Source organism: Rattus rattus, chromosome 7 (genome assembly GCF_011064425.1).
Source record: "Rattus rattus isolate New Zealand chromosome 7, Rrattus_CSIRO_v1, whole genome shotgun sequence".
Taxonomy (NCBI): Eukaryota; Metazoa; Chordata; class Mammalia; order Rodentia; family Muridae; genus Rattus; species Rattus rattus.
In genome coordinates, this window is record NC_046160.1 from 44554416 (window position 1) to 44565707 (window position 11292).

An 11292-nucleotide genomic window follows, 5' to 3' on the forward strand; every position below is an offset into this window, starting at 1 on the left:
CTTTGTGGTGCAAACTCGGGGTCAAGCTTCAATTGTGAAGGTTTTACAACCAGAATAGACTGTGGAGGGTGTTGGATCCATGAGCATTTTGAGACTTTTACATTATTTCACAATGGAAGGCCTTTGAGGGAAGGCACAGCAGTATTTACTTGTAGAATGATGGCTGTGAGTGGGAAGCTTACTGTTCCACCAGCCTTCAAAATTATCCTGTGAGTCATAAAATGTCTGATTAGATCAGTAGGTAACTCATGCCTGCCCACGCATCTATATCCCCAGGTCTGACACGTGTATCATGCAGGGCTACTATATTGAGCTTTAAAGGCATATCTTAGAGACCTTCGATATACTTCTAAAGGTCCTTATGGATCAATGAGCATCTGAAATACTCGGTTTTGAGCTACACTGTCCTAAAGCATCCAAACACACACTGGCTAACACACGGGCTTTTCCTGGGAACATTTCAGTTTAAAAAAAAAACATTGCCTTGACAAGTGCATTGATGGTTACTGTGAAAATTCTTCTTCAGGACAATCCTGTCACCCATTCCTGTTTCAGATGTTCCTTCAAACAAACTGTATTTTCTTCACTCATGTTACCAGAATTCTGGGAGCTCAGATGTAGCCTGTTGTATTCAGGTCTATGTGGGTATGAAGTCATGTTTTCTTTTTCTTTCTTTTTTTTTTTTGCCAATTAAACTAGTTTTATTCAAAGTAAGTCTACATTAAATTACAATATTAACAATCTGTAGACACAATGAACTTAAAATATAAGAAGTAGAAATAGAAATCTATTTGGTCTTTCAGAGACCACATCATAGAACTCATAAATGAAAATTTACAAATATAGAAATGATACTTAAAGAGTATGGGTTTCAATATGGGGACCCAAAAAGATGTCATATCTTAAACATGGAAGTCATGTTTTCTTTCATCTCGCACTATGATCTGGAAATGATCAGGTGAGCAGAACAGAGCCAAGGTTACTGGTCACAAGGCAGAGTCACCTTGGTTACTGCTTACCTTAATAAAAACTTTGAATCGCTAGAAAACTAATGATAGTTACATACCCGTTCCACTGAATTAGAATTGTCTTGCTGACAGGAGACTGATATAGCTGTCCCCTGAGAGGTTCTTCCAGCACCTGACTAATACTCACAGCCAACCATCGGACTGAGTCCAGGAACCCCAATGGAAGAGTTAGGGGAAGGAAAGAAAGAGCTGAAGGGGTTTGCAACACCATAGAAAGAACAGCAATGTTAAACCAACCAGACTCCCCAGAGCTCCCAGGAACTACACCACCAACCAAAGAATATACATGGAGGGATCCATGGCTCCAGATACATATGTAGCAGAGGATTGCCTTATCTAGCATCAATGGGAGGGGAGGCCCTTGGTACTGTGGAGGCTTGATGCTCCAGTGTAAGGGGATAGTAGAAGGGTGAGGCGGGAGTGGGTGGGTGGGTAAGCACCCTCATAAAGGCAAAAGGTAGGGGGAGATGGGATGGGGAATTTGTAGAGGGCAAACCAGGAAAGGGAACAACATTTGAAATGTAAATAAATAAAATAACTAATTAAAAAAAGAATTGTCTTCAAGTTTTATAAAACTAACTGACCAAGAGAGATTGAGTCAAATTTAGTCATTCAAAAATATAATCATCACGTTAGATATATGAACAAGTATCATATTACAGACATATTAATTATATAAAAAGTTAAAATTTTAATCAGCCAAGTACTTTTCTTTGCATAATTCTAGTTGTTTTTTTTTTTTTTTTTTTTTTTTTTTTCGGAGCTGGGGACCGAACCCAGGGCCTTGCACTTTCCTTCAGGCAGCGCTCTACCGCTGAGCTAAATCCCCAGCCCCTTTGCATAATTCTAAACACTTTAACTGATATTTCACAAATGTAACTAACTTTTTAGTTATTGAAACATTGATTTGGGTACTACAGTGTAGATACTGCAAATGTCTTAATATAAAATTTACATGGGTTGCTCAATCAATCAATATTTTTGTTTTGTTTTGTTTTGTTTTTGTTTTTGAGACAGGGTTTTTCGGTGTAGCCCTGGCTGTCCTGAGACTCATTCTCTAGACCAATCTAGCCTACCTGACCTGCCTGCCTCTGCCTCTCTAGTACGGGGATTAAAGGCATGTGCCACCACTGCTTGGCTTCCAATTTTTATTTTAAAAAGCCTAAGCATGACTAATGTTGTGGTCTGACCCCAGCCTGCAGCATACCTGCAGCCATTTTGTTCCATGCCTGCCAGCTATTTCATATTGTTGCTGAAAAATCCCTACCAGTCATTAACATAGAGAAGTAACTTGACTCAGAGCAAGGTGGTGCTGATCACATATCTGGTTATGTTCTGTGCGTTCTCTTTGAGGTTTGTTAATATTAAGAAATTCCACAAAGCTTTACATAGGAACCATCAAGTTAAAGGTCAATATGAATTGCTGTGTCTAAAATACCTTGAGTCAGAGCTGACTGCTGGCCAGCACTTCCTGCACCTGCATATGAGCTCACCATGGTTTTTTTCTTCATAAACCTGCCCTGAGAAATGTTTGTTGTCATAGCTTAGATAATTCTGAGCTACATTCCTAATCTGCTCAGTATATAACGTATGCATTCAATAAACTATCACTGTCTGACTGATATCGGTGTTCCTGTGGTTTGTAGAGCAACTCTCAGACCCCAACAACTATGAGTATAGAATGTAAGCAATTTAGAATGCTTTTAGGGTCTACTTGATTTTACTCACACTAAGAAAATATGGCAAACTACACACATTGTTTCCTTCAATAGTAATTACCATTGTAATCACAAATCACTGACTGATTCTTTTGGTTGTTATATCAAGATTACAACATAGCTTTAGTTAAATCTTTGTTCTTCTCTTTTCTTGTAGCACAGTTTGGCTTGGTTGGTCAGTTTTAGAGACTAAGAGTATTTTCAGTTGATGGGCTAAATTTGGAGAATAGAATCATCTGGGCCACAAAGAACTGTAGCTGCCTTTAGGGTAGAAGGCAAAAACTGTTGGGGAGAACAATGGTGTTTTGATGTAGGACTCAGCAGAAATACTGCAGGGCTTGCACTCTGAAATCCACTAGCATGGAATCATTTGTAGCATGTAGTTTTTGCTACCCCACTTTAAGCTCTGGGTATACTGCAGCCCCACCCAGGCTCCCTTGGATCTGTGGATAAAACACACACACACACACACACACACACACACACACACACACACACACACACACACACACAGAGAGAGAGAGACAGACAGACAGACAGACAGACAGACAGACACACACACACACACACACACACACACACACACAACCCTTTTTTCAACCTGCCTTATTGGCTCAATGCTGGGCTCTTCTAAGCCTCCCTCGGCTATCTTTCGACCTTCTTTACACTCCCAGCTCAGCATCCTAAATCTGCCCTCAACTTCAGTTGCTCAGTCACCTTCTCCTTGTTCAGCCCTCTGTATTTGCCCTCAGCTTAATTATGTTTAAAATATCCTATCTGCTACCCCAGGCCCAGTTGGGGAAGTGGCCAATGGTCACCCCACCCTAGATTTCACATGACTCATTGCTTTTTCTCCCTCCAAAGCATGGCAAATTCTTTTCTCCTCCTCCTGCCTCTCATAGCCTGCTTGCAGGGAACCAGAAGTCCTACCTCTTTCCTTCCACCTAGCAATTGGACCCTGGCATCTTTATTGATCAATCAAGAACCAATTAGGGAACAGGACCTTAGCATCAGCCCACTGCCTACATCCATTCAGGCATTCTTTCAAGCTGCTAGGTACTATCCACTATGGCTGCTTCATTTACACCATGGTTCATCTGTAAGGTGGATAGAAACCAAGATTCCCCAGGGAGAATGGGGACTCAGATCAGCTTTTGATCCTCAGACCCAGAAGACTGACTCCAGTTACATAAAGACCTAGAAGTCATTTGCCCCAACTCCATAGTTTTTAAAGACAGAGTAGAATCCATTCTTGACCAAAGGCTTTTTAGATCTAAATAATGTTTATCTTAGTTAGGGTTCCTACTGCTATGATAAAACACCATGAACAAAAGCAACTTGGAGAGGAAAGGGTTTTTCTCAGCTTACAGTTCAACATCACAGTCCATTATTAGAAAAAGCTAGGGCAAGAACAGGGCAAGAGCCATGGAGGAGTGCTGCTTACTGTCAGGTTCCTCATGGCTTGCACAGCCTGCTTTCTTATAGCACACAGGACAATCAGGTCAGGGGTGGCTGCCCGCTTACACCAATTATCAATGACGAAAATGTACCACAGGCTTGCCCACAGGCTAATATTGTGAGAAAATTTTCTTTTTCTTCTCTCTTTTTTTTCTTTTTTCTATGAATGACACTTTATTCAGTCATTTTCTTTACAACTGAGACTCTGGGCATTAGTGTCCTTGCCCATGAGCTTCTTATACATCCCAGAAAAAGTTCCAATCTTTTGCTTCAAGTTGTTCAGCTGTGCTTTGTCTAAATGAACCTTTATGAGCCACCTGCCATCCAATTCCACATAGATCCTCTTACCCACAATTTCCTTAGGAAGACCACGTCTTTAAGGATGGCACTGTGCACAGCTGTCAGGGCACTGCTTCTGTGTGTTTTTGCTTGTTTTTCACACAGCTTTCCTGGGTTGGTATGGGCAGAATCCTCCCCGAAGCAATGAAGACGTGTTTCTCAATACACCAACTAGCCAGACTTGGATTTTTCTGAAATGAGTTCAGCTGAGGAACTGGTATGAAAATTATGATAGCTTTCTGACCACCAACTTTGATTTCCTTGGCCATGGTGATGCTGAACCTTGAGATTTGAATTCATCTCCAGCTCAAGCAGTATCTATAAATACAGAGAATATGGGCATATTGCCCAGGTCAGGAGACTGGGAGCCAAGAGACCAAGGAGATTAGGGATACAAGCTCACCTGAGAGATGCCAGACGCAAATTCATCTGGCTTCTCACCACTGGGCTTCACAGTTTTGGTGGTGGAGCTGAACATGGCCTTGTCCTTACAGAGGCTGGCTTAGAAAAAGACCCAAGGGAGCAGACCACCCAGGAGTGCAGACATCCTGAGACCACAGGAGACACTGCCACCTCTACACACCTTGGCCCACATCCCTGGTCCAAGGAGAAACTGCACAGTTCCTCTGGATACAGGGATATACAAACAGACAGCCGCCAGTGCCCACAGTTCTGGTCTGTACCCAGGACCAAACTGAACCAGCTAAACAGCTCCCTGCACCCAAATCCTATAGGGGAGAGAGCTGGACCCTCAGAAGTGTGGATACTCCTGAGAAGTCCGAGGAGACTATCTTCTGCCCATAGTACAGAACCAAGAGGGAATCGCATAGTGACAACTGTGCCTGCTGGGTGCGCAGACCTACACGAGCAATCAGGGGCAGGACCCTTTGATTCCTGCCCACACCTAGAGCTGGAAGACAGTCTCCAGGAGCACTGACACACCTGAAATCAGAGCACCTGTTCTCAGGAAAGGCTGAAAGAAAACAGGAAAACAGTTCTACAGGAGTGCTGACACAGAGGCCTACAGCAGGGCCAAGTCACTCTCAGAAACAGCAAGACAAGCAAACACCAGAGACAACCCAATGGCGAGAGGCAAGTGCAGGAACCTAAGCAACAGAAACCAAGACTACTTGGCATCATCAGAGCCCAGTTCTCCCACAAAAGGAAATACTGGGTATCCAAACACACTGGAAAAGCAAGATTTAGACTTAAAATCACATTTTTTTTTTAATTAACTTGAGTATTTCTTATATACATTTCAAGTGTTATTCCCTTTCCCAGTTTCCGGGCAAACATCCCCCTCCCCCCTCCCCTTCCTTATGGGTGTTCCCCTCCCAACCCTTCCCCCATTACCGCCCTCCCCCCAAAAGTCTAGTTCACTGGGGGTTCAGTCTTAACAGGACCCAGGGCTTCCCTTCCACTGGTGCTCTTACTAGGATATTCATTGCTACCTATGAGGTCAGAGTCCAGGGTCAGTCCATGTATAGTCTTTAGGTAGTGGCTTAGTCCCTGGAAGCTCTGGTTGCTTGGCATTGTTGTACATATGGGGTCTCAGCCTTCAAGCTCTTCAGTTCTTTCTCTGATTCCTTCAACAGGGTCCTATTCTCAGTTCAGTGGTTTGGTGCTGGCATTCGCCTCTGTATTTGCTGTATTCTGGCTGTGTCTCCCAGGAGCGATCTACATCCAGCTCCTGTCAGCCTGCACTTCTTTGCTTCATCCATCTTGTCTAATTGGGTGGCTGTGTATGTATGGGCCACATGTGGGGCAGGCTCTGAATGGGTGTTCCTTCAGTCTCTGTTTTAATCTTTGCCTCTCCCTTCCCTGCCAAGGGTATTCTTGTTCCCCTTTTAAAGAAGGAGTGAAGCATTCACATTTTGATCATCCGTCTTGAGTTTCATTTGTTCTAGGCAACTAGGGTAATTCAAGCATTTGGGCTAATAGCCACTTATCAGTGAGTGCATACCATGTATGTCTTTCTGTGATTGGGTTAGCTCACTCAGGATGATATTTTCCAGTTCCAACCATTTGCCTACGAATTTCATAAACTCGTTGTTTTTGATAGCTGAGTAATATTCCATTGTGTAGATGAACCACATTTTCTGTATCCATTCCTCTGTTGAAGGACATCTGGGTTCTTTCCAGCTTCTGGCTATTATAAATAAGGCTGCGATGAACATAGTGGAGCACGTGTCTTTTTTATATGTTGGGGCATCTTTTGGGTATATGCCCAAGAGAGGTATAGCTGGATCCTCAGGCAGTTCAATGTCCAATTTTCTGAGGAACCTCCAGACTGATTTCCAGAATGGTTGTACCAGTCTGCAACCCCACCAACAATGGAGGTGTTCCTCTTTCTCCACATCCTCGCCAGCATTTGCTGTCACCTGAGTTTTTGATCTTAGCCATTCTCACTGGTGTGAGGTGAAATCTCAGGGTTGTTTTGATTTGCATTTCCCTGATGACTAAAGATGTTGAACATTTCTTTAGGTGTTTCTCAGCCATTCGGCATTCCTCAGCTGTGAATTCTTTGTTTAGCTCTGAACCCCATTTTTTAATAGGGTTATTTGTTTCCCTGCTGTCTAACTTCTTGAGTTCTTTGTATATTTTGGATATAAGGCCTCTATCTGTTGTATGATTGGTAAAGATCTTTTCCCAATCTGTTGGTTGCCCGTTTTGTCCTAACCGTGTCCTTTGCCTTACAGAAGCTTTGCAGTTTTATGAGATCCCATTTGTCGATTCTTGATCTTAGAGCATAAGCCATTGCTGTTTTGTTCAGGAAATTTTTTCCAGTGCCCATGTGTTCCAGATGCTTCCCTAGTTTTTCTTCTATTAGTTTGAGTGTGTCTGGTTTGATGTGGAGGTCCTTGATCCACTTGGACTTCAGCTTTGTACAGGGTGATAAGCATGGATCGATCTGCATTCTTCTACATGTTGACCTCCAGTTGAACCAGCACCATTTGCTGAAAATGCTATCTTTTTTCCATTGGATGGTTTTGGCTCCTTTGTCAAAAATCAAGTGACCATAGGTGTGTGGGTTCATTTCTGGGTCTTCAATTCTATTCCATTGGTCTATCTGTCTGTCTCTGTACCAATACCATGCAGTTTTTATCACTATTGCTCTGTAATACTGCTTGAGTTCAGGGATAGTGATTCCCCCTGAAGTCCTTTTATTGTTGAGGATAGCTTTAGCTATCCTGGGTTTTTTGTTATTCCAGATGAATTTGCAAATTGTTCTGTCTAACTCTTTGAAGAATTGGATTGGTATTTTGATGGGGATTGCATTGAATCTGTAGATTGCTTTTGGTAAAATGGGCATTTTTACTATATTAATCCTGCCAATCCAAAATCACATTTTTTGATAATGATGGAGAACTTTAAGAAAGACATAAAGAACTCCCTTAAAGAAATACAGGAAAACACAAGTAAACAAGTGGAAGCCCTTAGAGAGGAAACACAAAAATCCCTGAAAGAATTACAGGAAAACACAACCAAACAGGTGAATGAATTGAAAATGGAAGAAACAATAAAGAAAGCACAAAGGGAGACAACCCTGGATATAGAAAACCTAAGGAAGAGACAAGGCACCGTAGATACAAGCATAACCAACAGAATACAAGAGATAGAAGAGAGAATCTCAGGAGCAGAAGATATCCCTAGAAAGATACCCATAGAAAACATCGACACAACTGTCAAAGATAATTTAAAATGCAAAAAGCTCCTAGCCCAAAACATACAGGAAATCCAGGACACAATGAGAGGATCAAACCTAAGGATAAAAGGTATAGAAGAAAGTGAAGACTCCCAACTTAAGGGACCAGTAAATATATTCAACAAAATTATAGAAGAAAACTTCCCTAACCTAAAGAAAGAGATGCCCATGAACATACAAGAAGCTTACAGAACTCCGAATAGATTGGACCAGAAGAGAAATTTCTCCCATCACATAATAGTCAAAACACCAAATACACAAAACAAAGAAAGAATATTAAAAGCAGTAAGGCAAAAAGGTCAAATGACATATAAAGGTAGACCTATAAGAATTACACCAGACTTCTCACCAGAGACTATGAAAGCCAGAAGATCCTGGATAGGTGTCATACAGATCCTAAGAGAACACAAATGCCAGCCCAAGTTACTGTATCCAGCAAAACTATCAATTAACATAGATGGAGAAACCAAGATATTCCATGACAAAACCGAATTTACACAATATCTTTCTACAAATCCAGCCCTACAAAGGATAATAGATGGAAAACTCCAACACAAGGAGAGAAACTACACTGTACAGAAAGCAAGAAAATAATTTTCTTGCAATGAAACCACAAGAGGGACAAACAAGCATAATTCTACCTCTAACAACGAAAATAACAGGAAGCAACAATCACTATTCCTTAATATCTCTCAACATAACGGACTCAATTCCCCAATAAAAAGACATAGACTAACAGAATGGATACATAAGGAGGACCCAGCATTTTGCTGCATGCAGGAAACACACCTCAGAAACAAAGACAGATACTACCGCAGAGTAAATGGCTGGAAAACAACTTTCCAAGCAAATGGCCTGAAGAAACAAGTTTGAGTTGCCATTCTAATATCAAATAAAATTGACTTTCAACCAAAAGTCTTTAAAAAGATAAGGAAGAACACTTCATATTCAAAGGAAAAATCTAACAAGATGAACTCTCAATCCTAAATATCTATGCTCCAAATGTAAGGGCACCTACATTCATAAAAGAAACCTTACTAAAGCTCACAGCACACATTGCACCTCACACGATATTGTAGGAGATTTCAACTCCCCACTCTCATCAATGGACAGATCATAGAAACAGAAATTAAACAGAGACATAGAGAAACTAACAGAAGTTACTAACCAAATGAACTTAAAAGATATTTATAGAACATTCCATCCTAAATCAAAAGGATATACCTTCTACTCAGCACTTCATGGAACCTTCTCCAAAAATAACCATATAATCAATCAGTCACAAAACAGGTCACAACAGATACAAGGAGATAGAAATAATCCATGCATCCTATCAGATCACCATGCACTAAGACTGGCCTTCAATAACAACAATAATGACAGAAAGACCACATATACATGGAAGTTAAACAATGCTCTAATCAATGACAACTTGGTCAAGGAAGAAATAAAGAAAAATTAAAGACTCCTTAGAATTTAATGAAAATGAAGATAAAACATTCCCAAACTTATGAGGCACAATGAAAGCGGTGCTAAGAGGAAAACTCACAGCTCTGAGTGACTGCAGAAAGAAACAGGAGAGAGCATACATCAGCAACTTGACAGCACACCTAAAAACTCTAGAACAAAAAGAAATAAATAAACCCAAGAGGAGTAGAAGGCAAGAAATAATCAAACTCAGGGCTGAAATCAACCAAGTAGAAACACAAAGGACTATACAAAGAATCAACAAAACCAGGAGCTGGTTGTTTGAGAAAATCAATAAAATAGATAAACCTTTAGTCAAACTAAGCAGAGGTCACAGAGAGTGTATCCAAATTAACAAAATCAGAAATGAAAAGGGAAACATAACAACAGAATCTGAAATTAAAAAAAATCATCAGATCCTACTACAAAAGCCTGTATTCAACAAAACTTGAAAATCTGGAGGAAATGGACAATTTCCTAGACAGATACCAGGTATCAAAGTTAAACCAGGAACAGATAAACCATTTAAACAACCCCATAACTCCTAAAGAAATAGAAGCAGTCATTAAAGGTCTCCCAACCAAAAAGAGCCCAGGTCCAGATGGGTTCAGTGCAGAATTCTATAGGACCTTCATAGAAGACCTCATACCAATACTGTCCAAACTATTCCACAAAATAGAAACAGATGGAGCACTACCCAATTCCTTCTATGAAGCCACAATTACTCTTATACCAAAATTACACAAAGACCCAACAAAGAAAGAGAACTTAAGACCAATTTTCCTTATGAATATTGACACAAAAATACTCAATAAAATTCTTGCAAACCGAATCCAAGAACACATCAAAATGATCATCCATCATGATCAAGTAGGCTTCATCCTAGGGATGCAGGGATGGTTCAATATACGGAAATCCATCAATGTAAGGCACTACATAAACAACCTCAAAGATAAGAGCCACATGATCATTTCATTAGATGCTGAGAAAGCATTTGACAAAATTCAACACCCCTTCATGATAAAAGTCCTGGAAAGATCAGGAATTCAAGGCCCATATCTAAACATAGTAAAAGCCATATACAGCAAACCCGTAGCTAACATCAAACTAAATGGAGAGAAACTTGAAGCAATCCCACTAAAATCAGGGACTAGGCAAGGCTGCCCACTCTCTCCCTACTTAGTCAATATGGTACTCGAAGTCCTAGCCCGAGCAATTAGACAGGGAAAGGAGGTCAAAGGGATACAAATTGGAAGGAAAGAAATCAAAATATCACTATTTGCAGATAATATAATAGTGTACTTAAGTGACCCCCAAAAGTTTCACCAGAGAACTACTTAACCTGATAAACAACTTCAGCAAAGTGTTGGGGTATAAAATTAACTCAAACAAATCAGTAACCTTCCTCTACTCAAAGGATAAACAGGCTGAGAAAGAACTTAAGGAAATGACACCCGTCTCAATAATCCCAAATAATATAAAATATCTTGTGTGACAAAAACCAAGAAAGTGAAAGATCTATATGACAAGAACTTCAAGTCTCTGAAGAAAGAAATTGAGGAAGATCTCAGAAGAT

At 40.6% G+C, this 11292-nt stretch overlaps 1 pseudogene; it reads right to left on the reverse strand.

The window, feature by feature from the left end:
• Window positions 1-4382: 4382 nt before the first annotated feature.
• On the reverse strand, window positions 4383-5021 carry LOC116906044 (annotated as a pseudogene).
• Window positions 5022-11292: the final 6271 nt, after the last annotated feature.